This window comes from Vidua macroura, chromosome 5 (genome assembly GCF_024509145.1).
Source record: "Vidua macroura isolate BioBank_ID:100142 chromosome 5, ASM2450914v1, whole genome shotgun sequence".
In the NCBI taxonomy this organism is placed as follows: domain Eukaryota; kingdom Metazoa; phylum Chordata; class Aves; order Passeriformes; family Viduidae; genus Vidua; species Vidua macroura.
The window spans coordinates 20,970,871-20,997,706 of NC_071575.1; the positions used below are offsets into that span (position 1 = coordinate 20,970,871).

Sequence of the window (26,836 nt, forward strand, 5' to 3'; positions counted from 1 at the left end):
GCTTGCTGCTGGAGATAATTGGAGCTCAACATTGCACAGTGTCCTTTAGCTGAGCATTCCATTGGAACTGTACTCAATAGCCTCAAAGGGAACAACTGCCAAGAGTAGAGCAGAGCAGTGTAGCTGCTTTGCTGTTGGGAAAGGGAGCAAAACAGAAAATAATATGTCTACTCTGCTGAGTGAACTCCAATGCAAACAGCAGCACAGCACAGGAAAATGCATGGGACTGACAATTTTTCTAAATTTTGGGTGAGCACCTAATCATTGCACAACTCTTTCTCAGTCATTGTTCCGTTCTTCCTCTCTTCATCCATCACTTTGTCCATCTGTTCACAGGAAAGCATAACTCAGAATGGCCAAGAATGACTTTCCAGGAATTAATTCCAGGGGCTGTCTAAGATCACAGGAGAAAGGTGTTTTTCTGTGTGCTGCATCATTACAGCTTGGCCCACATTTACAGGAACAGTGAGGGCGAAAGCATTCAGAGCAAAGCAAGACTGTGAGAAAGAGCATTGTGACAATATAAAGGCACCAGGACCAGGGAGGACTTTTATTCTTCTGCAGAGACTGAAGGGGTAGGTTGTTTCTGGGAATAAACTGACTCAGCTGTGGAGGAAAGCATCTCTTCATGCTGGAAATTGAGGGACATTTGGGGCTGGAAGGGTCTGTGACAGCTGGGAAGCACTGCTGGCCAGAAGGAAACATTAGGCAAGAGAGGACTCAGGACTTGGCCACAGCATGACAAGGGAAGGTGGTACTAGGAATGCAGTGTGAGTGCTGGAAGGAGATAATTGAGATACATGGTCTGAAAGAGGAAGATGAGTCAGAAGAAATCTTGGGGCTCAGAGGTAGGAGAGGTTTGATTTGCTGAGAGAAGAAGGAGTATCAGCTGGAGCTGATGGATGGAGAGACACACCTCCTCATCCATCTTCTCTGAAATGTGGAATGGGATGGATTTTCACCTGCTGATGCCAACATCTACCACCACTAACAATGTTCCCTCTCGCTCCTTCCAGCCCTGGTCCATGGGAGAAAGAAGGGGTCAGACATAGAAAGACTGGGCAGGATTAATCACATAGACTAACCAGTCTTGGACCTCCAGCAATTTGGAAAGTGTGACCAGTGGTTTTGGCTCCGTGCAGTAAAGTTTGAAAAAGGAAAGAAGAAGCAAACTAGTTGGAGCGTGAAATTTAGACTTGACTTGGTGATGGCAAGAAAGGCGGGCATGGCCACCTCATATATTGAGGCTCTCTGCTGGTGTCATAGCTGGAAGCACATGGATTTGTTCTCCTTCTGGAGTCTTTGGGTACAGTTTTCATGGCAAAGAATCCATGGCTTGGCTAGATTATCTTTGGTAAAGCAGAGGAAACAACACTTAATGCTCCTCTCCTGCTGCTGTTCTTTGGTGGAGATTTTCTGAGAATTTTACATTTTCTTGCCATTGTGCCATTGCAGCTGCACAAAAAATGCTTCACATAGGGTGGAAACACCTTTATGCTAGACACTGTGCATACACAAAACTGTTGTCCCTACATCAAAGAAGTGACACTCTAAGATGACAAATGACATATGAAAGGCAGCAAAGCAGAAGACAGCAAAAGTGTACAACTTGTTTCTGTGTTGTTGCTTTTGACATCACTAAGAGGGTATTACGCCTGGAACTGACTTCATCTCCTTCTCCAGGCAGAGCAGAATGCAGAACAGGCCCCGTCTGTCCAGCACCAGGCAGTGCCAGGAGGAGATTCCCAAATAACTCTAAGCAAGCTAGCTTAGCTATTTCAAGTTCTAATGGCTACTCAAGCATGGTGCCCTTCACAGGCAAATTAGCTGTGCATCTGAGAGCTGTCAGGATGCAGTTCTTATTCAGGTGTGCAGATTCCAAAACCCATGCAAGGTCACATTCCACTATGCCATGGGGGCTTGTACTAAGAGCCTCTCTCAGTTCTCAGTCCAAATCGAATTCCGGTATCCCCAAAGAGTCATGCCTAAGTGACTGGAGAGGTTTTCCTCCATGCTTGGTAACCACAGGTGGTCTGAAAGAAATGAATGATCTTATCTCATTCTCTTCCTATGGGAGGTGCATTGTGTTATTTGGGGTTCTGAAATGGAGCTTGGCCCAGACATGTGTGCAAGTGCTTCAGAAATCGTGAGCCAGAAGATGCCATCACAGCTGGATTTCTCCTTTGCAGTTTTAGCAGGCAGGGCTGAAGGACACAGAGACTAATCTCCATGTGACCTGCAGATCCTGTCCTTTCACATGAGGGCTGAAGCTTGCTGAAGAGGCAATGCTGGAATGCTTTTGCCCATGTGGTGTCTGCCCTGGGGATACACGGCCACTTCTGTCTCTAGGGTTATCACTTACCAGAGAAAAATTCATTGGATTCATGACAAAACTGCAGGATTTACCAGCAAAGAAATAGTTTGTCCTCAAAATAAATAAAATCTGATCTGGAGGTGGTGATTTACTCAGACACCCAAGAGATCACTTATTTTGAGTATCTTGTTTAATTCTCACTGAGACTGCTAGTTTTGTCAATCTACATCTTCGTTTTCTCAGGGAAAAAAAAAAAAAAAAAAAAGTATAATGTATTACAGGGCTTCTTCCTGTAACAAAAATGAAGGAAAATACTCAAGGAGAGGAAAGCTCCATGCTCATCACTTCACTGAGCTGCACCACAGCAGGGACAGTGGTCAAACCCACATTCAAATAAATTCTTAAGACCTGTATGAAGCTCTTCTCTTCCTTGGGATCCACATGAAGAATTAGATCTCTGCAACAGATACACAGTCAGTAGCTTTTCCTAAATAATGAACTAATCAGAAAGACTAAAAATAGGCTGCACTGGAACATCAGTTCAGCCATTTGGAATGTAGAGCAAACGGCACTGAATGTGTTTAATGAAGTGAAAGAACTTTGTTTTTAATCACTGCGCTATTGATAAATTGTTGATAGGTGATCAAATGTGGACTATGCTTTCAAACATTGTGACTTTTTGAACCTGCCAAGACCCTCTTGAGCCACTCTTGATCCTTTCACTGCTAATGTAGTAGGACTTCCTGCCCTTTTCAAGACCTAAAATAACTGTAATGTCATCTTTTTTTTTCTGGGTAACAAACATCTAGCCTCTGGGCCAGTGATCAATTTTCAAGACTAAATGTTCATAGTTGTACAAAATCAGACCCTGGGAACTGGGTCGGATATGTGAGAGAAGATGACAAGATGGAAGGCAGATCAGTTCACATCTCTTCATGCTGTTATCAGGATAACACCAGGGCATTAGATTAGGAGGATGGGGAGAGTGAATGAGGGAGAATATGGTTTTTTAATTGTACAGCAGCAAAAATGAGTGGGGAATCAGCATAGACCCTATGGCAAGGGAAGATTTAATTTCCATGAAGGGAAGGAAGTGAGCTGGATCCTCATGGGTGTTAAACCAAAGGAAGTAAGGGAAACTGAGGCTCTAATAGGAAATTTAGGTCTGTTGTAAGGTTTGAGAGAATACTATTGAACTAGTTTAGTTTATGACAGACTCTACTGGCTGTCCTAGATAGATTAAATCTTCCAGCATGTCTGGGTCATACTTGGTCCAGAATGACAGAGGAAGAGAAAAGAGTCTTAAGCAGAGTCTATATGTCCCTTTATTAATGTCATCCAGGACTTCCCCTATATAGGGAATGTCTTTGGATGGAATGTTAGCAAAATTATTTGTTGTTTTGTGCTATTAAATGGGCTGAATTAACTGGAATGAATTTGAGGACTGACCCCTATGCACCTGCTCTGGCTGATGTATGCTCATACATCAGTGATCTTACTAGGCAGCTTGCTGTGCACCTTGAAGATATCTTTATTTTTCCTTCCAGTGGAGAAGAACCACAGTGTCTTTCTCACAGTCTGCAGGAAATCTCAAACCGCATTTGAGATATAGTTTATACACTACAACAATTTTGTAACGCTGGTTTACTTAGAACACACAGTTCTTAGCATTCCTAGATTAATGTTAATGTGTCCCCCTCCCAAGGTGGGGGTACCTCATCCAACCCATGCTAAGTCAGTATAGCAATTAATGATCTGACTGTATATTTGTACTCTGCTTAAAAACTCATGAATTATTCAATTCCATCCTATTTGGAACCAGGTTTTACTTTTAACCTCAACTGTAAACCATCTGTCTATCAATTGTGATGTGCTCATACCTTAGGGTGATGAGAGCAGCAGAAAAGCCTAAATGGGTTGCTAGAAAGTGCTACCAGTAAAATAGAGATGCATTTCATTAGTGTTGGGAGGATTGGCAGCTCTTTAATTGTATGAATCACCCAATGGGTGTGTTCCCAAAGCCAATTGGAGCGTGCCAGTTCAGTAGAGCCACAGTGAGCAACGCTGTGCTGCGTCATTCAGCATTCTCCAGTGAGTGATTAAACCCATGTCATTTGCCATAAATCAGATGTTGTCACAGGGTCAGTCTTGTGGGTCATGCTAGGTTATCATGGGGATTTTGCACTAGTTCTATCAGGTATTGCTGTGTCACACAGGTTTTTTCGAGGTCATCCTCGGTTCTTCAGATACCATCTCTTGAACTCATTGGGAGCCCAGTTGGAGTGCATCAGGGGAATGATGAGAAGGGTGTGCTATGTAGCCTTCTATTGTGTTAAAGCTACTTCTCATGGCTGAAGTATCTCTTCCCTGGAAAATGTGCATTTTCCTCATTTATTAGTTTAAGCAGACACTGTGACATTTGTGATTTTGCCTTCCAAAACAACACCTGCCCAAGGTCCAAAATGAATAAGATCTAGTCTTGAGGCAATGGTTTCCTTTTTTTCAGACAGAAAGCATCATGCTATTTCAGTTAATTCTGTTGCTGCCTGACTCCATGGAGTCAGATTCTGCCCTTTGCTAACATTGTTGCACATTGGTGGTTTAAATTCCTATTATTGGGAACTCCCACATAGCCAAGAAATGCATAAGTTTTCCCTCAGTGAGGGGATGTGGCCAAAGGATGAAAAATACAAGACATCACATTCCAGGAATCCCCTGCTACAGTGGTCTCTTGTTTTCAGTTAGGATTTGGTCAGGTGTATGTTACAACAGCCTTGAGGTACTCCAGCTTGTATCAGAGACTAAGCCAATCTCTTCTGGTCTGGTGATCAGAAAAATACAAATGCAGTGCAAAACCACCTTTAACTCCCACAAAAACCATCCTGCTTCAGACATCACTGAGAAAGCTGGAAATCCACAGCTTCCCTCCAGAGTCACTTTGAATGGCATGAGTTTAAAATGTTGACATTTTTATGCATAGAAAGACTATTTTATGATTTTTAAAGGACCATTATGGCCTCCTGTGAGGTCTGTGTGGTTAGTTGAGTAGTAACTGATGCTTACTTTTGCAGAAAAGGAATGTAAGAATGGTCTCGATAACATTTTTAAACCCCTCAAAATAAATTTATTTTCCATGACACACATGGCCCCTCTAGAACAGAGAGTGGCAGATCATGGTATGAAAGTTTTACTGGTGCCAATCAAGATGACATTCCAAACCCACTAGTGCCATCACTGGTCAGGTAAACAAAGGCTAACAGATAAATTACTGAAGGCAAGGTCCCAGTTTTCAGCAGCAAAACCAATGCTGCTGAGTGAGGTTTCAACTTGTCCTTTCTATGCATGCGATTGCTGTCCTCTGCTCAAAGCAATAGAAGCCATTCTGGTAGTGCATGGTTTTTCACCCACTGATGCTTTCCATCACCCAGCGTCTCTGGAGCACAAGAAAATGCTCCCATGACCATTCTATTTGTGGAAAATTTCAGACATGGGAAGGTTAAGTGGTTAGCCAAGTGTGCACAAAGACTGCAGCAGAGCTGAACTCACTTTTCACCAAGCCATAAGTCCCTATCAGATCACTCCGCCTTCCTTCCAAAGTGCTGTTTACCTGGCCCCACTGCCTATCACACCATGGAAGGATATTGACTGTTTTCAAGTGTGAAGTACACAGATGTTCTCTAAAGCTCCAGGGAAACATCACAGATAGCAATCAGTAACATATTAGAGCCAATTCAAACTCTACAATACTTCTTGCAAGCTCCCAGATCCTTTGAACATAGGAGGTCTCTGCTGGAGTCACATCAGATCTTTCTGGTCTTCTATTAGAGTCAGTGAGTGAGCCAGGAAAAAAGTAATTCCCTCTGAAACTGAAATTAAGCTCATATTTTCCTCAGCAGAGATATTTTATGTCATTCATTATTATCTTTTTTTTTTTCTCTGCAAAGCAATGCTCGATTGATACTCAGAGGTTGTTAGAACCAAAGGGGAGAGAGAGAACATTGAGGTATTGTTCTTGCTGCAGTTGCAGGCTTACTTGGCACACAAAAATATTTTATTAAAAAAACAAACCATTTCTACAATGCTTTGAGTGAGAAGAAAACAGCAAGGGAGAAAAAGAAAAATAAAATCCATGCTGTTTAAGTCTTGGGCAGTGTCAGGAAAATAAGGCATGGAGTTGACATATTGGGTCCAATCCACGGCTACTAAAAGTGAGCATGAACTACTAATTCTTATGTTCAGCAATGATGCATGTGAGGCTAAGATGCAGATTATTTCATTTAGCCTTTGTGATGGAAGAACCCAATACTGAATTCCTGCATAGGTCCATGACAGATGGTGTTTAATAGCAACAACAGACACTCTGGGTATGTTTTCCCATGTCTTGTTGGATCCCAGCTTTCTCCTTAGGCTTTCTATATCAGTTGTAACTCACCTGGAGAAACTTTCAGGTGTGTTTTCCTATTGCAAAAGCAAGACATGAAAATGTATCCACATTAAGTTGCCATCACAGCACAGTCTCGTGTTTGCCATGTGATGCAGGCAAGGACACTATTTGGCATCTAAGGTGGCTTGCTTTCTTCCAAACACCAGCACATGGAATCATCATATGAACCTCCATACATTTCTTTCTCCATCCGCCGGTCTGGTTTTTTTCTTTCTCATTCATGTTCAGCAGGTGCCTTCAATTCCTGAACATGTTCCCAGATCTTTCCCAACATCAGCTGTGAAGTTAAAAAGGGATTTTCTGAATTTGATTGATCAGGTTGTCACAAACCTGGCTAGGAGCCATTTGTTGGACACTAATCAGATTGCTGCCGCAGAATCCAGCTGCTGAGTTTCCAGCATGCTTTTAGCCTTTGGAGCGTAAAGAGAGACAAAAGTACTACACCTGACTGGGCATCTCCAGGGATGTTTGAGGGGCACAGAGCTCTATTGACCATTCCTTCTTGAGAACTTGACCTCCTACTGCAGTTGCCTCTCCCTGCAGGCTCACACAACTCCCCCAGGTAGCTTAAATACAGCCTTTCACAGAAACCTATCATGAAGCATGAGCTTACCCTTTCACTTAGAGTCACTGCCAGAGGTAACACATCTGTGATAAAGATGAAATTTGCATATAATGTCTGAACCCATCACCTCTCCGTAAAAACAGATCATGAAAAAACAAGAAACACAATGTCCCTCCCAACAGCTCCCTCTCCTTTTAACTCAATGTGAGATCTCTTGCTTTTGATGCCAGCTCATAATTTGTCTTTTCTTCTCATGGTTATTCCCCTCACCAAATGAGCCTTTTCTCTTTAAAAAAACATTCACTCTTCTCTCTGCCATCCATTCTCTCTTGTCTCTTGATGAAGTTTCCTGTTTTGTTGCTCGACCACATCTTTCTTTATTCCTTTCCATCTTTTCCTGGCTTTGTTCAGCTTTTAGCAACATGCACAGGGCTCAGCAATCCCACCACCCCTGCGTGCAGTCTCAGTCATCACCCACCAGGGTTCAAGGACCAACTGCTGTCGATGTATGAAGGACTCTTCTGCCTCACAGTGAGCAGGAATCCACACTGGAGTTACTCTCGAAGTGACAGCAATGTAATAACACTGTGACATCAAGGAGAGTGCGCAGCTCATGCAGAGGTCTCACATCAACATGAGGCTCAGCACCAGCTGTTCAACAGGCATTTAAACCTAGTGCTATTCTAGCAGCATTGCAGGCTCACTAAGTACAATGACTCTGAAAGAGGTACAGATATTTATCTCAACAAGCTCTTGAGGCCTTCAGCTGCTCGTTTGGCAAGTGCTCAGAGCTGCTGCTTTTGGAGGACACATGCCCACCCAGATCTCCTCCAGGCATTCAAGTTCAGCGTGCAGGAGCTCGGAGCAAAATGACAAGATTAAGACACAGGCTATTTTCTAGCTGTTACATGAGTCGGGGGCCCAGTGCAGAGCATAGCCTGCATGCTTTTACAAAGGGAAATAGGTGGAAGCATCACATTATCTGTGGCTGCAGCTCAGCAGATGCTCCATTTGCACACTACAATTTATGAGCTGTGCTGTGGAATGATTTAGAGGGTTGAGGACAGAGTGCTTTGCTTTCATCAGGGATATGGAGGTAAAGGAACACTTGCCATGAATAGGCTGTGAATACAGCCTAGAGAATAAGACAGAGTTTTCCTGTGTGAGCTGACATACCCACACATGGACCACTGCACAGATCACCCTTGGAGTAAGGATGATTCGATGGGCTCTTATTATAAATGATCCTTGGCTAACAACATAGAGAAAGTAATTTATACTTCCTGCATTTCTAAATGATCTTTAGTAGGTTGAATTCTCCATAAATCTACTGCTGTACTTTGGATACAGGTGTGAATCCAAGGACTCTCTGACTTTTCAAATGATGAAGTTTGGCAAGTAGAAACCATTTTTTAGAGCAAGTATTCACTTCTTTCTCTTTTAAATGCTGCAGGAAGTCATGACACACAGGAAGTAAGGTTTGATTCTGGTAAAGTGGGCTGAAAAAGCTTGCCATTTTCAGAGTGGGATGAAACAAATGGCAATTATAATGCAAAAGCTTTATGAGGATGTAACTGTTTAAAAGCTGATTATGAAAAAGAGGGACTTGGCATCCAATCTGGAAGGGTAGTAGAGGGAGGGATGGCTGCATGGCAGGACTCCTGTTGGTGTATGAATGTCTGCACCATGGTGGCATTGTTATCCCCTTCTTGTCCTGACAATACGCAGTCAATGGCACTTCAGGAGGTGGGTGGGAGACATCTGGTTAATGAGGAACAGATGGACCTCATCGGACATGCAGTATACCTGCCCTTTTCTTCGCAGCTCCCTCACTCACTCTCTGATTTCTCTATTCTTCGCTGCAGCTGAGCTCTTCCCTCTCCTTCCTTTCAAATGGGAGAGAATGTTTGTGTGCTTCCAATAAAAAGCAATTAAATGCTCTGGTCAGAGCCAAGTGCAATACCAGCAAATGCAGTTAGGAAATGACTCAACTGTAGCATGCTCCATTCTCTGGGACCCCTATATGTTGTGCTGGTCCCCACTAACCGTGGCCCCTTACCACTCCAGTCCCTAGACCCATCATGACTGTGGAAAACAAAGGCTACTTTCTCATTTGCCAATTCCTTGATAGGACCTGTTTAATAACCTGAGAAGGACTTTCTCGAAGCCCATTCTTTGGGAGTTAGCAGTTTACCCCAATGTGATAAGGTATTTGTTTACCTTATTTTTAGAAGAGGTGCAGCCATTCCAGGCAACCTGAATTTCACTTCTATCTTTCTAGTTCCTTCATGGCATGTAGGTAAGATTTGGGTCTGGGCTTGTGTGTTCTCATTCAGTTAACAGATGCCAGTAATGTGGGTTTGTTGGTCTTCCATGAAAATCTGAAAAGCTGCATACAAACCAGATTCTGAGAGAAATACAAATTCCCAAAGGCTTGTGCATCTCACAGCTCAGAGGAGACAGCACAGTGTTCCTAGATGTGCTTCTACAAAGGAAATCTTCCTAAATCCCTGTGTTCCAACCAACGCTGACAAAATAGCAAAATAATTCCTATCAAGTTCCAATTGGCTTTCATTAATACTGGTGCCTTTCACTGAGATTTTCTTCCCAAGAGATATGACAGAAAAGTCAGTCTCTAAACCCCTTCTCACCCCTTCTTGTAACAATTTTATTTCACTACCGTTATGCTTGCTCAGAGTTACAGAGTCGAACTGATCCCTCAGTTTAAGTTACATGATGTGCTTATGTAACATCAGAACAAGGTTTTCTACCTTCCTCCAACTCAACAAGTATTTTAGTCTGGGTGAACAAAGTCCCCTGAATCAGTCCCTTTCAAGGGCAGCAAGCAGAGGCATAGTTAGCAGTCCAGCCATGCTACCTACTTCTGTCTCTTTAATCTGAGAGCTATTACTGTGTCCAAAACCAGGATTAATTTTCAGTGTAGGTCTGTCTTGGATAAAAGGCCTCCACATCCCTTCTGTAGTTTGTACTCCAGCTGCCTTTGAGACACATTGGATTTTTTATATAGGGCACAATTACAGCATGAATGAGGAAGGAGAACTTCAAAGGAGGATGATTAGGGTTGGATGAGTTGGAAACCAAGTTAATTCACTTGAGTTGATCATTTCAATGAGGAAAATGGACTGAGTCCCCATGGTGTTCTCTTCATGGCATACAAATGCTGAGTTAGCATTCAGATCCACCCTCTGCCAGGATCTTGAGTTTATGGGCAACTCGGAAGTATTATTCAATATACACCCCAGCCAAAGCATCATGCTTGTCCTTGGCTTTCCATCCAAGATCTTTTCCATACTCTCTCTCTTTCTACCTTTTCCCAAATGTGCTCTCACTCCTCTTGTTAACTCCATGGAGAGTTAACAAGCAGATTCTAACACAGTGAGTTAGGAATACCTCAGCAGCCTTAGAGAGTACAATAGCAGGGTAAGACAAAAAAATGGAAAAGTCTGATCATCCTTCTCCTTTTACTATTCATCAGAGGTTGAAATATGGTCATCTTAGCACCTTAGCTTTATTCTGTATCTCATACATCCCTATCCCTGGGACTCTATATCTGCCTGGTTCATTTTCCTCATTGCAGCAGAGGAGTGAAGATCCTGACATACCCCCACTTCTCAGAGTAACCTCTTAAGTCCAGCATGGCAAGAACGGTCTTTACACTATTCCTCTCCCACAAGCTATTGAGCATGGCAACAGTCTGGAACTGGTGTATGCTTCAGTGAATTCACAGGGAGATAGATCCCAGTCTGAGAATCCCATCCAGAAATCCTCAGGGAGAGAATGTGCTCAGCCATCCCTGGCAGCTCATCCTCAGGCTTCACCATGCACACACAAATAAGTCTGTCAGGTCAGCCAGTGCTACCTCTTTCCAGATGCTTGGATGGCTGTACACTTTCTTCTTTTGTCTTAGATTATTTCCTTATACACACCTTGTATCTCTCCTTGGACACATTCCACAGTTACAAAAAGTCTTTCCGATGGCCTCTACCCCCATTAGAGGAGCATCTGCTCCACATCACTGATCATTCAGTCCTCCTGATGCAATGGAGTTGGGGTGGTCTGGGAGTTACTTACCAGCATAACCTCTCTGTTTGACAGATCCTTTCCTTTAAACTCTGGAATGCAACTCTTGGCAAATAATGCCATCTTCAGTGTTCCACCTCTAAATAGCCTTCCATCTGCTGAAGAGTGAAAATCAGTGTCGGTGCACCTGAACCTGTTCCCTTGAAGGGAGATTTTCTGTGCACTGCCCCAGTTTTGTCAAGTCCATTATGAAGAATCCTGTTGTGCAGAACTTCAAATGGAGACACACTGCTTTGTAAGATAAATGCAGGTTGAAAGAGTGCAGCTGCATTCCTAGAGAAGAGGGCTATGATTCCCCAGAGACCCTTGAAGGTCCAAGGTAACTGCAGTCATGACCTCATTGCTTGCACCAGTCTCATCAGTGCAATAATGGAATGAACTTGTACAAGCCCCACCGGAGAAGGGACAAAACTGATAATCCCAATTCTGTCTTCTACAGTAAGTGCATGCACAGAAATAGGCCTCTGAGGGAAGTTTATACCCCAGGCTGGATAGGTGAAGAACTGGGGCTTACTGGTGGTTTTAAAAGTCAATAGATTTTGAATTCTTGCTGCACTTTCATGTAAACTACAAGCCGTTTGTTTTACTTCCCATCAGAATGTAGTAACGTGCAGTGAAGTGCATTGTTTTTTGGCGGTTGAGATTGCTTCACTGTGATTCTCGGATTCCAGTTTTCCTGCTCTTCTCAAATGTGATGAGAGCCATGGTCAACCCAAGCTGAATAAAACATCCCTGGCCTGAGTTAGAATTCAATTTCATTTGTTTTTTTCTGATTCAGTTTCCCTGGTAAATTGGAAATAATAATAGCAACAACAACAATAATAATAAAAATAATAATAATGCATCATAAATCTTAGGTTAGCCTGGAAGCCTGGGCTTCCATCCCAAAAAGTTCTCAGAGACTTAACCAGTTTTGAAGAACATCACAGTCAGCCAGTGGGGTGGATCTGCTGGAGCACTCATCCATTCCCTATGTTTAGACTAGCATGGAAGCTTCTTTAATATATGTTGCACTGACAGAAATCTATCAACATGTTGCCAATTTGAGAAAGTCTGTTTTTCTCTGTATATCTTTTTCAATCCAATTCCTTTTCTCCTTGTAAGTTCTAGTTATAACACAAATTTCAGCAGCTGGATCCTGCGGTAGAATGAAATTTTAGAGTTGCTCCATATATGCTTATAGTCTGGTCATTACCATGTTGTGTATGTATTGAATCACTCTATTTCCAGGCTTTGCAATGGCATGGCACTGACTTTCACCTCCAGCTGTGCTTGTTTATATACACCCTCTAGACACACTGCAAGGGATGTCGATAAAGAAAAGGTTGGTCAGACATTTATGTGTGGTATTTGAGTTTGAATCATAGGATAACTGGAGCATTCAGGTGGGAAGGAACCTCACATATTCTCTAGTCCAAGCTACTGTTCAAAGCCAGGTCAGCTGTGAGGCCAGGCCAGTTTGCTCAGGGCTTTACTCAGCTGCAGCCAGGTTTCATGGATATCACATCCCAGCAGAACTCCGAGTGAATGTGGTGTATCACCAAAGAACAGCTATGCCCAAAGTTCCAGAGACATATGGGATTTTAAAAATTTATACTTCTGTCTTTTAAAGATTTATACTTAAAAATCTATACTTGTGCATCACACCTTTGAGACTTATCCCATCTCCTCACCCTGGCAGTCCTCAGTGGGTACCAATCAAAACTGAAAATAGCCCATCTTGGATCTCAAATCAATACAATCTGTAAGCCCCGCCTGGGCCACATGCTTGTAAGAAAGCCAAAGGAAACACCTTGTATGGCTTTTCCTAGCTTGTGCACACAAGAAAAGAGATAGCAGTGTTTCATTTATCTTGTCATAGTAACGAGAGAGTAGCCAGAGAGTAAGAGATGTAGGAAAGCGTGCTCTGCAGAATGAAGCTCCTTGGGAGCTCGCTGTGTGCGAATTGAAGGCTCTGAACCCATGGGAACATATCTGGTGCCTCTCTGCACCAGCTGGTGAAATCCCATGCACATTGTTTCTAGTCCCTGAAGTCAAATCCACAGGGGGCTCCCCTCTGTCCTGTGGATGGGTGGACTTCTCTTTGTGAGCTAACTCTTACAGGCTTTTGTGCATGAAACAGGAACTTACTACTTACTGTTGGCAAAGGGTTAGGCTGGATAAATCACCGTATCATATCGCATCCTCAGAGTCCTGGAGCAGGGGCAGTGAAGTTGTCTTTGGTCAGCATGGATGCTACCAGATTTAAACTCTTCCACTGAGGTATAATGTCCTGTCAGGAAGAACAAAGGAAAAATATTCCTCTGGAATCTCATTTATTTGGCTCCTCACTTGGAAAATTGCACAACAGCTCAAGGATACAACTCTCATCATGCAGTGCCAAGTAGGCAGAAAGTTTTAAGAGCAACACCAACCAATTCAGCTGTTTTCAGACAAAAACTACCCCTTTTTTTTCCCTTAATGTGACAAGAGATCATAGTCCCCATATTCTGAGGATCATGTGCTGTAGGTCTCAGAGCTGCAAAAATGTGTCAGCCAGAGCTGCTCAATAGTTCAATGGTCTACTGGATAAATGGGAGGATGAGAAACACAGTAAAAGGCAATCAGGGACCACGTGAACATCTGTCAGCCAGTGCCACTGGTCTGGAAAACCCTGGGTTGCCATAAGAAAGTGTATTTCATAAAGCAGTACCTCCTACTGTGATACATGTTAGACAAACACACAAAGCAGGCTTTAGGCTGCCCACTGGATCAGCCTGGTCAGGGCAGTCAAACTTGCAGCCAGAGGAGCTGTTCCAAACTCCGAGCTCCCAGCAAGGCTGCACTTCTGGGTACTGCACAGTGATGCTGCAGACATGAAGCTGCAAACAGCTTTGTGCAGACCCCTGTTAACAGCTTGGGCCTCTTGTATGATCAGAAGCTTCCCCTTTTGACATAGAAGTGACTGCATTGGTCACAGGCATCTCCTCTTTACTGTCACCTCCCTTAATTCCTTGCACGCGTGTGTATCAGCGTATCATTAATCCCTGGAGCTCCTTGCCTGGAGCTGGCTTCTCAGGCCAGCTAGGAAATGGGGCTATGTTAGAGAGAGATGCTGTATTCCAAACTTGATGCTGTGTAGCAGGGGAACCTGGTCATATGGCTCTGCAAATAGGCCCAAATTTGTTTGCTCACATTCACCAGTATGCACCATGATGCACGCTTGGTGGTTTGCTCCTTTTGGAATATGTGTGATTCCCAGGGCGGCTCATCAGTTCATAGCTGGCTTATAAGCTATATGTTAGGTATGTAATGGTGTACAGTGGCATGATTGATCCAGAGCAAGATGTGATGACACTCTCATCTCTGTCATCTTTCTTTTAAACAGCTCGCCAGATGTTTGCAACATAAATTTCTAATACCAACTTTATTTATCCATAGCCATTATTTTGTGCTGCAGCCATTTCACTGCATAAAACATCTGGGGTATAATTCCAGGACTTCCCCACTCAGAAGCAAAGGCTTTTCGCCCAGCAAGCTACACAAGCTGTTTCACTGGCTTGGGTGGAAAAGATGGAAGTCTATAACTAATAAAAATGCCAGCAAAATGTATATATTTGATTGCATTCACAGCTTGAACTGAGTGAATCCAAAGCAGTGTGAGCTGCTGTAATGTGGCTTTCTACCTGTCCTGCCAGCATGTAATTCACACAGCTTAAACCACCTTAACTTCTGCTGGACTCCTCCACACTTGCCCCTTGCTGTCCAATAAATAAGATAGAGATGTGGTGCTCCTTAATAGCACCTGTAAAATTATCCTGTGTTACAACAGCAGCATTCCTGCAGCAGCCAAGGAAAGAAATATAGCTGGACAGACCAATAATTAAGAAAGCTGATATATTTCCACCAAAAGCAGGGAGCTATTCATACCCTCTACCTGTCATTAAAGTATTGATTCTGCAGTCACTTTTTCTTCATCAAAGAAGGATTCTGTGGATGCAGTCAAACTTTGGCTAAGTGTATACATGGAGTGAAAAATGTGTGAGACCTGAATTTTAAGACTAACCTCTAAGACTACCCTTTAAACAAAAACTCAGCCTGGTACATCTCCCAGTGTTGCTTAACTCCTACCATTTGAAGGGACAGGTTAGGCTCTCATATGTCTGTTTTACTTTGCAAAAATTACATAGTTGTCATCTGATGGGCAAGAACATAGGTTTTAGTAAATATCACACAAAATATTTGTGTATGATCATTCAGTTTACTTTAAACAAATCAGCTTCAATTGTGCTCCCACTCCATTTGTCTGCCTTCTGTGACTGTTCCAGAAACATATTTACTGGCATGGATTTTCCCTCAAATGGCAACATTTACATGAACATGTTTGTAAAAAGCAAATGTTGATTCTATAACCAAAAAGTATTCACTTGGATGAGACACTACTACTAACAAGTTAAAGCAACTACCAAATTGTTACTGGAAATTTTTGAATGAGGGAAAAGCTGCAAAAGCATCTGGGTTTTTGGGCATATTTTTGTTACATTCTTTCTTTCGTGGGGGAATTGGAAACCCAAATATTTTCCATTTTAAGTTGACGGCATAGGATAAAAGTCATTGAGTACGTCTCCAGTTAGAAAATAACTGGGATTCACATCTCATATATTAAAGCCATGGCTGGCAGAAACGGATTAGCAAACAAGCCAGAGGTTGAATTGCCCTTGTGCTGTCAAAAAAAAAAAGTCAATCAACAAACAAATTAAGGGAAGCTATTATGTTCCTTCAAGAATTATTTTAAAACACATGGGAGAGACTGTTAATGGTTTTGAGGAAGTCGGTATCTCCCAGGCTCTTCAAAAGAAATTCGACTTTCTGTTGATCATGCATGGAATCGCAGTTTTACATTACTTACCAATCCTATGTTTTGTAACATTTGTACTGAGTGCTAGAAAAGTGCAGGCTATCTTGGGTTCACAGTGGAAAAACCCAGAACTAAAGTTTAAAAAAAGAATTGAAAAACAAATCTGTTATCAATTGAAATCAAGAAAGGGGAGAGAGAGAGAGAGAGAGAAATGTTAGTCCAGGCAAAGCAGTATTGGAAAAAGACACGTCAACAGCTGGAGGTGTGGGACACTGAGGTAGCCCCTGCTAGCAGAGAAATTTGAGTAATGGCACAGACTGGAACAAACCAGATCGGAAAATAAAGGACAGGGATTTGAAAAATGAATGAGGTCTTCCCACAAACTTCTCTTCTCCAGGCTGAACAGCCTCAACTTCCACAGCCTGTCTTTGTAGGAGAAGTGCTCCAGTCCTTTAATCAACTTCATGGCCCCCTTCTGGACTTGCTCCAAAAGTTCCATGTTCTTCCCATGCTGGGGACACAAGAACTGTACACAGCACTCCAGGTGTGGGGTCACAAGAGCAGAGTAGAGGGGGAGTATCCCCTCCCTTGCCCTGCCAGCCACATTCCTGTTGATGCGTTCCAGGATTCCTTTGGCTTTCTGTGCTGAGAGTGCACACTATTGGCTCATGCTGAGTTGTTCATCAGCCATCACATAACATATGCAGAACAGGTTTCAAACAGGGACAGAAAACTTATATTGATTATTTGAAGCATTTTCGATTAAGAGGAACTATTCTACCCATGAAGAAGTTAACTGAGAAAAGCTGATACAAATCCAGAAACTTCCTTAGGCAAGAGAGGCTGCAGGTAAGCAGAGACAAGCCAATGCAGCTATAAAACTGTGTGTATTTGAGTACTATTGACATTAATGTGGCTGATTGAGCTCACAGAAATTTTTTACTTAAACACATTTTTTGTCTGTGAATGGCAGTTTGTTGAAGCTGACACTCTGCAGGAAGATACTTTCTAGTCTCAGTGGAAAAGGTTGCTTAAATCTGAAATGGACTCTCTGGCCAGAAGGAGAGAAGAAGCAGTCAGAAGAACCAAATATTTAATGAACTCATGTAGAATATGGGAAGTCCAGGGTGATAAGAATTTGCTGGGTGCTAAGAATTTTGAACCAGTTTCCACCATTTCAATATTAAGTCTAGCTACTAGTCCACCAGTTCTTCTAGGACAGGGTTGTTTTCTATCTTCCTCACAGAAAAAAAAAAAAAAAACCAAAAAAAACAGCTGAGGAGATATGAATATGTCACAGCATGAAGAGTTACTCTGAAACTTCTAAAATACCCTGATGCTTTGCACCATCACATCTTTCCACCACTTAAGGCAGAAAGAAGACCCTGAAGCAGCAGTAGGCTCATGAATGGAGGTCTCTGGCTCTGATGTCAGAAGTAAGGGAACTCTTTGTGGTCTTGATCAGATGGTATACAACTACATTTTCATAGGTACTCAGTTCTCTGTGCCTCATCTGAGATATTTTGCACCTACTGTTCTATTCTGTATTTTTCAAAGGTGCTCAAGACCTACTGCTCCCTTTCATGTCCTACAGCAAAGCAATTAGGTTAAGTTATTTCAGACTGGGTTCCCAGAAATGAAGATGCATAAAATGAATGAACACATGAAAATATTGGCCCTAGTGTCTCTGTGACTCAGCTTTTCTGTCTCTACAATGGAGAAAACAATGCTTACTGGTTTTGCAAAATACTTTGAGCTCTGTGAGCGAAAAGCAGTATGAATGTTAGGTATAATTATAATTTTTAAAAGAAAAAAAAATAAAAGCATCATTTATCCCTGGGGAAGGGATCCCAGCACGGAAGAGGCATCCCCATCCGAAGAACCACTTGAAAGTTGAGCAGTTGCTAAGAAACGACAGTACCTTCATCACAATGAATACCTCGAGACGGATGGAGTGGGCAACCATTTCACAAGGCTGCCATGAGGTAAAAAAAGAAATGGGACCAGGCATCATTAGCAAAGAGGAGATCATTAGATTCCTGCACTGCGGTCTGCATGAACCTAGAGTGAAAATGGATGAGGACAGTCATGTAGGAGAGATAGCAGAGAGTGACTCTCTTAAGTGCTCTATGAAGAATAAGGAGGCTCTGGGTGCTTGTTAAGTGGAACGGCAGTGTCGATGAAGGAGCCTGAGGACACAGCAGATAATGGCTTCTTTTCAAAGAGCTGAGCAGAGTACCAGAAGCTATGGAATTACTGGAAACACACACTGGAGTAAAGTAAAAAGACAGAGTAAAGAGATAGGCCTAAATGATGAGAGGTACCAGGGTCAAGAGAAGTAGTTGTTTTCTTGAGCGACTGAATTATGTAAAATGTTTCCAGGGTTGCAAAGAGAGTAGGAGGAAAGGCATGAGAAAGGCTCAGGAAAGGGGGCTGTTAAGTCTAAACAACATGAATCAGGGAAATCTATGATTGAAAGATGGGAAAAGTATACTGTCTGGAAAAGAGCTAGGAGGTGAAGACAACATGGGTGTGTGGGAATAATAGTGATGTCAGAGGAACAGGGAGGAAGGGCAGAGAAGGAATAGCAAGACTATCCTTGATAAGCTGCCCTAAGTCTCCTGGTAGATATGAAGGATGGATTCACACTGTTGTTCCTGAAAGTATAACCCAAACAATTGAGAATCAGAGACTTGCTAAAGCATCCTGAAGAAGATCCTGAACTAATGGATTTTGTTTAGGTTTGGGTTTGGTTTTTAATGCAGATGGTGTTGGACAGAAATGGAGATTAACTCAGCACTGCAGGTATTGCCATAATGGACAGAGAGATTAAAGGAGAGAGCCAGTCAAACTGCAGATGAGCACTAATAGGCATATGAGGAAAATGCTTGAAGGGAATCAAAGGTTTAGTGTAATTCTGAAATTAAGAGACAACAGGGATTGGTGCAAATTAAGCAAGGCAGTACTGGGTAGGGCAAGAAAAGTTGATCTATTTAGGACTGAGTCCCAGAGATCAGGAAACTGCGGCTGAGAAACTGCATGCCAATAGTTAAGAAGGAAGGAGAAGAAAGAGGAAGGGGCAGCAGGAAGAAAGTCATCACAGTTGGAACAATATGCTAAAAACTAAGAAGTCTAAAAGATCATGGAAGGTAAGAAAATAGAAGAATTTCAAATGTAGAAAATTGTTTCAAAAGAGAATGGAGAAATGAGTTGTTAAAAAAAACCCACATAGAATCTACTCAAGGTTTCAGAGACGGGAGATGAAGCTTGTCCCAGAAGAAGCCACAGGAACAGGAATGTTTCCTGCTTATTCTGGCAGTTCTGTCCTGCAGGAAACACCCTTGACAAGGCATGACCTAGGGAAGATGCAATAAACAACAGAGACAGTGGTATTGATCTTCTTTGGAACCCGCAGAGTGTGGGAAATGTTCTACTGCTGGGATTATCCCCTTGATCAACTTTTGGGGAAGTCATGAGACTGGAGGAAATCCCACAACTTTTCTCTCTGTAGAAATGCTCTGCACCCTACAGCTTATGGGCTGTGATAGGAGATCCTCAGCCCCTCAGTGGCACTGTTCTGCTGCTCTGATGGCACCCATCCCACCACTCACAGACAGCCCTCTCCCTGCCACTGCCTGCCTTACGAATGAGCACTCCTGATGTGTGGATGATTGATTAGGCAAAAGCAATAAAGGGAAAAATGTTTTACCCAGCTGTTTAGACCAGATCATGCAAGCACAAACCCGCTCAATTCTCAGAGCCAGAGAGGCCCAGCAGGACTGTAAGGGAGGCTTAATACTCACACTAAAACACCCAGCATGCAGCAGTTACATTATCATTTCCTTACCTGCTGTTCCACTTGTGTCATTCTCTCTTCTTGAATCCCTGTGCTGACTTCCAGACTCCTTCTACATCAAAGTTCAGCTCTCATTTCATCTTCAAGGCCTCACGTGGCTCTCTTGGAGCTTGCTCCCTGTGTCCTCTCCCATGCTAACTCAGCACATCTGCCCCTCCCCAGCCCCCTCCATTGCCCTGCAGCAATGACTCTGCTCCTCCTCTCCTGCTGTCCTCTCCCCTCCTTCCACCGAACAACCTTATTCACCTCCCTTGTACCTGCCCTCAGGACTTATTTACTGCAGTTAGTCTCCCTGCATTAATGGCTTCCACTTCTCCTATACCCTTGGCAAGCTTTGCCCCTTCTGACTATTAACTTTGTTTACTATATTACATCTTTGGAGTGAGGAATGATTCAGAGTTACACAGCTAAAGCCAGGAGCAAACAAGATATGAACATGCTGTAACTCAGCCTGTGACCTTTCTCAGGCACTTTCTTCCCTCATTTCATCCTGCAAGTCTCAGGCCTATTCATGTCCCCACTGTTTCCCACTGACCTCATCTGGAGTAGGATCCAGGCCTTGTAGCTGCTGCCTTATGGCTACTGAGAGCCTCTTCTGAAGAGCTGGGTATCCTCACTTGCAAGTGCCCCACATACTGGGGTCTTTGTATTGCAAAATCCTGGGGATAAAATTCTGCCTGTTTAGCTGCCAGTAAAATGCTGTGTACACATGATGGCATGTGGAAATACATAATAATGCTTAAAGCTACAAGCAGACAGCATTATCAGGGAAAGGCTTTCCCCTCCCACTCACCCCTTGTCTATCTGTTTCTTTCCTGTTGTCAAAATTTAGCATCCTCCACTGAGAGACTCAGTTTTGCTCTGATGCTTGGAAGGCATCCAGTCCCAGCTTGCTTGCTTTTCCTGCCAGTCTCCACAGGTATTCTATACACAAGGCTTCCAGCTTGTCAGGATATGCTCTCTCTTCTCTCCACACCCACATCCCTCCCACCCCCTGCAGGGGAATCTCCAATGCTGGGGTTGTTACAGGATCCCGGGGTTAGGCAAAGTTGTTCGTTCTCTCTTTGACGTATCCATGGCCTCTGCTCTGCAGCTCACTGTGAAGTGCACTACAGAAAAAGAGGAGCCCTTCAGGAGGAGTGGAGGGCAGCTCTCAAGAGGCATTTGCACAATCCATTTGTTATGTCAGGTTACACAGGAAACAAGAGGAAACCTGCATGGTTTTGGTTTCAGCTTGGCCAAAACTCATTTAGACATTCAATAAAAGGGGCTCCACAGGAGATAGTTTGGACCAGAGACTAATGCACAGACTGAATTCTATGTTTGAGGTTGACTCTAGTGTTGGCTCAACAAAACCGAGGCCAGCACATTCCAAGGCCGTGCTGATCAAGAGGTCTTGGTGCACAATGGATTTCAGAGGTCAGTTTTGAAGGAGCAGACTGGTCTACTGAGGTGTGTCAAGTGTAAGTCAAGTGGCCAAGTGGTGCCCAAGGAACAGCTGGCCAGCTGTGCCTTCAGCAGCCACAGCTGTCCCAGCAGGACCCAAAGAGAAGCTGCAAACATATGCTGAGTAAGGTGTGTGGTAGCTGACAAGAAGTCAAGCAGACACAGAGACCAGGCTGGAAAGACATGGACAACTGCTTTCCCATCCCACAGAGCTCTGGATTTACAAAACTTGCTGTTCTACACTGGGATGGGAAAAAGATAGTTTTTTATGCCTTTTTTTGTTTAAACCAAAACCATAAGTTAAATGCACTGAAATTGTCAGTAAGCCAATAGTTCAGGTATTCACTTTATTCCCCTGGGATTCAGGTGACCAGGTCAAAGTCCCTGCTACCCTCTGAGAAATTTTCATTGGAAAATGCTGACCAACTTCAAGAAAGAAAGACTTTCAGCAATGGCTGTGGCACAGACAAAAAAAAAAAAAGGATTTACTCATGGAGAGACAAACACACAGTGAGGCTGAGATGCTGCTGATTGTTCTTTGATCTTGGCACTTTTCTTGTCTGCCAACTGAGTTCAAAGGTAAGAGAATGAGGTTAAGATCTAAGACACAGCACAACTTTTGTTGTTACTTCACAGACTGCTGCAGCTCTAGCAGTAAATTAGAAATTGAGAAAGGGGCTGGTACTTCAGATCAGTGATTCCAGTGGAGAACTGATAATATTTTCCAAGGAAAAGTGGGCAAATATGAAAGGGATTTGGGTTTTGGCAGCCTTAGGAGACAAGTTCTCATGTTAAAGACTTTAAAGTAGGGAAGTTTCAGTTCTGAGACCTACGTTATTCCATGTGTGGTGTAGGTGGGGAGTACAGAGGTACAATTTGGTACAAGAAGCTCTGATGGATATGTCTCCAGGTAGTACAATCCAGGACATAGAAAGTGGCTTGGTACCTGCTTGGACATGATTCAAAACCCTGAAACGGCCTTTCAGGTTTCTAACTGAGTGTAACTGGACCAGATCACATTAAAAATAATATTCCCCAGTCTAGTATTGTGAGTAAATGTTATTCCATTATGAATAGCCTCCTCCCTGGGACGCAAGAGTAATGTTACGTGTAGAGTAGCTGAAAACGCTTCAGAGATTAGCCTTAGCACATAGCTCACACCTACAGATTCTTCTGCAATAAATTAGTGTGCTCAGTGGATGAAAGAATATTGGTGGAGCAGCACGACTTGCAGTCAAGCTTCAAAAGAGTTATTATGACTGAGCAGCAGTACCTGCTCCCCCGTATGCCTTCCCTGGCTGTGCCACAGGTAGATTCACACTCCTCCTCTGCAGCCTTCCCTTCAGCCTCCCCTTTCCAAATCATCCTTCCCTTGCTGACCTCCACTTGTTTTTCTTGCAGGCATTATCCCTACCTCTAGCACACCTTTCCCCTCTATTTCTTTTTAAAAGTCAGCATAAACTAACAGGATATACACGTGCACACAATCGTAAATGTCTCATGATCCTGTTCTGCTATAAACCTCCCTTTTCCAAACACCCTGCTGACACTGTTTGCTTGTTAAATAAGCCCAGTGCTGTGCTTAAGTCTAGCTTTTGTTGTAAAAGCTTAAGGAGAGGGCCAAATCACTTTGTTTTCCTGTAAATCACCAGGGTACCCACAACCCTGAGGAAATAACAATAATAAAATTATTAATGTTCTAATAGCGGCTTCTAAAAGCTAACAACATTTGCAAGGCTTGGCATTTGTTTTTTGTTCAGCTGCATAGAAAGGGACCTAATATCAAATCTGTGCAATATCTACTTTAACACCCAGTGTTTGATGTGGATTAAGAGTAAAGCAGCAAGTTAGAACAGCAGTAGCTTGTTTGGAGACATTGGGAGCCTCGGCATAGCTGTGCTAAGGCAATTTGATCAGACTCACAGCTACCCTGCATGGCCCTGTGGGATATAAGCTGTGTTTACCAACATTTTCTGAACTCCAGTGACCCAAGTGAAAAATAAGCATAATGTGTGTAACAAAGCAAACTCTGTGTCCTGGCTCTTTCAGCACAGAGGGCAATGCTTTCCTGCAACTTTCACAGACCACTGTGGTTGTTACTCTGGATGTTTGCCTTGCCAGCAATTGCACCCAAATGAGCATAGGGAGCTATGAGCCTAAAATGTTTTGGAGCCCATATGTGCAAATCCATGCAACTCTTCAAATCCTGAATCCTAGCATAGCTGGGAAATGCAAGAAACAATATTAAGCCATGTTTGGATTCAGCATTCAGGCTGATTGGGGAGGGACTGCAATGGAGACTGTCCCCATCCTGAAGACTAACCCTTTCTGCAAGTGGCTAGCTCAGGACCAGTGGCTTCCTCCTCAGCTGTTGGTAGGAAGGGGCTTACTATACATCAGATCAGTCCTCTGCTCTTCCTGCTCTGTTTTCCTTCACGTTTCTTATTCCTTATTGGTTTAGGAACATTTGGGAGGCTTTGGATAATTTTGTGAGCGTCCAGGTCAGGACTGGATTCACCAGGAGTGAGCATCCTGAAGACCTTCATCACACGCACATTGCCTTCATCCCAGCATGTTCCCCAGAGCACAGCAGGGTATCTGTTCTGGGTCAGGCTTCTCCCAAAACACCAGTGCTGGAGGGTGAGATGTAGTGACTGCCAGAGGAAATTGCAAAATTGGAAAGTCCTGACCTCTTCCCCAGTGCTTTCATTTTCTAATTTGTAGGTGGTACATTCCAGGGCATAAAGGACACAGGGCAGAAAAGCTCCGTGAGTGCATGGCCCTGCACGTTGCAGCTCAACCTGAAGCGCTGCAGTCAGCAGGGCTTTCTGCCAAGGAAATCCTACGCCCAGTTCCCTCCTGGCCATCTCTGGTGGGCTGCCTGAAGGGACAGCAAAAATCCCAGCGCACTTCCTGAACAGACTGAGGGATAACCAATATTCCCTGCGTGGGCAAAGCCGCCTCCACTCTCCAAGGGCAAGTGTGTGCGTGCTCAGTGAGCGCATAATGGCTGCCACACTCATCTGCAGAGCCACCGCGCTGCGGGACCTCTGTCAGTGTTGCATGAAGGGCTTTGGGTTCCCTGGGGTAAAAAAGAACTAGAGAAAGTCCAGCCCTTCCCTTGTTCTATTCCTCACCTGAAATAGACTTCACAATCATGTCCTGGGCTGGAATGGCTAGAACAGGTGGTGAATTTCCAGTGGAGCCACTCGCTCCAGCTCAGGCAACAGCAAATGGACCCCCAGTTCTCATCTAGGGGGGGTGTCATCTCTCACCTTTAAAGAAAGCAAGTGGTGCCTATCTTCTCAGTCATTTTCCCAGAGAAAGGGAGGGCAATGAAATGAAAAACCCTGAAGACCACGAGGCAGGATTGCAATTTTCCATGAGAGGCAAGCTGAGGAATTCCCACATGCTGTTATTCCCCAAAATTTTTACTGCTGGGTGTCAATTCTGTTACAGATTTCACAATTCCTACTGCAGACTGATGATGTTGTGTGGGAGAACACAGGAGACTTGCTGAGACTGCCAAATTGCTAAACATGTGTGATGGTGGGCTCTCCCTTCCTCCATGTGTCTGAGCCTTGGAGGGGAAGGGGGAGGAGAGCTTAAGTGGCACAGAAGAGGGAGGATGGATTAAAAGCTGCCTCTGTCATTGACTTGTTCCATTCTTTGGCTTATTTCCCTGGGGTTCTTGGGTATTTTTGTTATTAATAACTAATAATAATTTCTATATAGTGCTTTGCATTCTGAAGGACCCTAAAGCACACCACATACTTCATAAGCTAATTAACAGCTGCAAGCCTAATTCCTCTCTTAGTTGTGGCCTTAAATGCTGAAGGAGCAGCTCAGAGTCACACTAGATTTACACCAGTTTAACTGAGGACAGTGTCTCCCTATAGATCCAGCTGGATACGTCAGAGACAAATGCAATGTGGAGTTGGAGACGAAAGATTTGAAGTGCCTTTTCTCCTCCTTCATAATTTAAAAATGACTAAGGAAATTGCATTCAAAAAGCCTTGTGAACACAGCATTACAATTGCAAGATTCAGGATTTGGAGTTTGGGAATAGCTAAGCCCTGGTTCCTGCTGAGTTAGGGGCTCAGTTCATAACTGTACCAAGGCATATGCAGCTTGTGGCTTGTCCCAGGCTGTGCAGGACACTTTTCACCATGTAAGAAGGGCTGGTTTGCCCTCTTTTCTTGCCTATTAATCCATGTTTGTGCACAGTTACTTCCAGTGACCACTACAGTTAGTCTTATCACTGATCCAAAACATGACCTGCTGTAGAAGGTGAGCCTGGCTCTGTCCTCTGGTGCACACTCATAGACCAGCAACACAGTTACATTTGAGCAGAAAAATGCATCATGATAGGATGAACTAAATCAGAAATTTTCTCAACTGTGATTTTCCTCTACATACTTCTGGGTAAAGATTAATCCATTTGAGCTCAGGGTCTTTGAGTCCAAATTCGAGATGGTTCAGTCCTTATGTCCTCATCCAGCTAGGATGTTGTTTACATGCTCTGATTTCTGAGAGTTTGATGTCGTAACCCTATATGCAAAAACTGTCCTAGTTACAATATTGTTGCCATGATGGGGAAAAGGAAAAAAAAAAAAACCAGAAGAACCAGCTCTTAAATACTTCCTCCATCCCGTTCACCCCTTTCTATCCAGGCATACATTAGTGTCTTCCTTCCTGTCACATCTGGATGTGCAGCCGTGGATTGGGATTGCCTGTGGTAGCTATGGAGCATTTCCTCTCCTCCCACACCTTATGCACATCACTTCTTTCTCACTGCAGATAATTGCATCACCCTTCCTGTTACTTGGCTCACAGTTGTAGTGTCACATTTGACTCGTTAAACACACACACATGCACACACATATAAATGGTTTTGCTACAAATTGATAGATTTTTTTTTAATCATCTCTAATTTCTTTATTTTTTTCACTTGCCCTTCCTGTTTTGCTTGGACTTTTCTCCATGTCCTGTTCAACTTCTGCTTTTATTTCTCCATCCTCCACAGCAGGTCCAGCACTTAAGTTATGTTTTTCAAATTTGAAACCCAACAACATGCTACCACATCTGAGCACAACCACTTACAAGCTTTTTCTCAATTCTGTTTCTGGTTCCCAGCTCATTTCAAATCTAGTTCTGTCTCTTCTTGCAAGGCAAAGGCAGTACTTCTACTAACTCAGCTAATATACCTTGAAAACTGGTATGAGCCTTGTAAGCCAGAAGGTTCATATATTTTTCCTTCCTAGAGTGATACT

General features: G+C 43.3%; 1 protein-coding gene and 2 long non-coding RNA genes across 6 annotated transcripts in view; 2 read left to right on the top strand and 1 right to left on the bottom strand.

The window, feature by feature from the left end:
- The window catches only part of CACNG2 (calcium voltage-gated channel auxiliary subunit gamma 2), a 53,636-nt gene that overhangs the window by 13,779 nt on the left and 13,021 nt on the right, over nt 1-26,836 (top strand). The gene's annotated exons all lie outside the window — the stretch shown is intronic.
- LOC128807309 (uncharacterized) lies at nt 8,948-16,714 on the bottom strand. The gene is made up of 5 exons (XR_008437113.1): nt 16,313-16,714; nt 13,555-13,696; nt 11,416-11,522; nt 9,544-9,712; nt 8,948-9,209 (listed from the first exon to the last, which is right to left on the bottom strand). It is a non-coding gene; the product is annotated as an uncharacterized LOC128807309 (long non-coding RNA).
- On the top strand, nt 18,034-25,136 carry LOC128807310 (uncharacterized). The gene is made up of 3 exons (XR_008437114.1): nt 18,034-19,410; nt 21,930-22,142; nt 25,023-25,136. It is a non-coding gene; the product is annotated as an uncharacterized LOC128807310 (long non-coding RNA).